We start from the raw sequence: 1268 nt of genomic DNA, 5'->3' as shown, positions 1-1268 counted from the left end.
CTTTTGTTAGCCTTTAATTCAAATGGATTTCTTTTTCTTTGTTGTGTTATCACTGCCATTATCTCACATGTCATAGGATAAACCCATCTGAAATCCAGAAAGTCATTAAGCCTAAGCACTCAGGGGTTCAATCCATTTTTTTTTAGGTGCCTAATTATTACCAAAACTAGGAATGGCACGGTAAAGTTAAAAGACCAGAGGAATTTCACATTTCTTCTTATTTTAAAGAAAAGGGACCTCTTTCATTTTCCTTGGGTGAACCAAAAAAAAAAAAAAAACAGATTGAATCTTTTAGTCTTGGCAATGGGGAGCAGAAGAAGCTTTGCTGTTTCTAGGCAAAAGTGACAGGGATGGTGCCAGGAGCAAGAGAAAACCTGTAGAAGAAGATGCATAGCTTCCTGCCCTTCTTTAAATTCAAAGTACACTTGCAGTTCGCTTTTCACCCAAATTGTCCACAATAAACATGACTGACTTTTATAATGAGAAAAGAAATACTGACGAATAAAATTAACAACTACATATAGCAATACTCAGAAAGGATGACACTGACATGGAAATTGTGGTTGCCTTAAGGAGTAGAACCTCCTTTTCTTGTCTTAACTCCTTCCTCTAAGTGTTGGCCTCATTCTCTCCTACCTGAAAAGAGGGCTTCGTATTGCAGGGATATAGCAGAGTCAAAAACCAGAGGCAAGGGGTTTCCCTCTTGCAGTATCTGCATGTAAAATCCCAGATGAGGACTCTGAGTGGATCAGCTTGGGTCACCTAGCTATCCCTGTGCAAATTCAATGGCTGGGGGATATACAGTTTCTGGCAGTGGCCTGGCCTCAGTGCCCCTGGGTGGATGTTGGAGGAGGAACAGTTCTCCCCAAGAAGGAGATTCCGTTAACAGAATAAGGGGTGGCGGGGCAGGTGGGATGCTGGGCAGACAAATGCAAAGTGTTGCAAGGGCGTTAATGCACCTGTTCATATGGTTATTGGGCCTCTGGACTCCTGACATTTTGCAGCCATACTCAGGAATCTTTACAATCCGTACGTCAAGAGCTTGAGGATCACTGAGCTCATTGTCCCATCACGCAAAATGCCATGGGAGACATTCCAGGGGGCAGTTTGGGGTCTTCTGTACCAGAAACTCTGGTCAGGCTGAAACTACTCCCTGCAGGAGGGAAGAAACCAGACCATAGCTTACCTCCTGTGGCCATTGTGAGCATGAAAAGATGCAAGTTCTTGGGAGCCAGAAAGAAAAGCCAATCATGGACCTTTTCTCTTCC

This window comes from Propithecus coquereli, unplaced genomic scaffold (genome assembly GCF_000956105.1).
Source record: "Propithecus coquereli isolate 6110/MARCELLA unplaced genomic scaffold, Pcoq_1.0 Scaffold608, whole genome shotgun sequence".
Classification (NCBI taxonomy): domain Eukaryota; kingdom Metazoa; phylum Chordata; class Mammalia; order Primates; family Indriidae; genus Propithecus; species Propithecus coquereli.
This window is presented reverse-complemented; position numbering follows the sequence as displayed.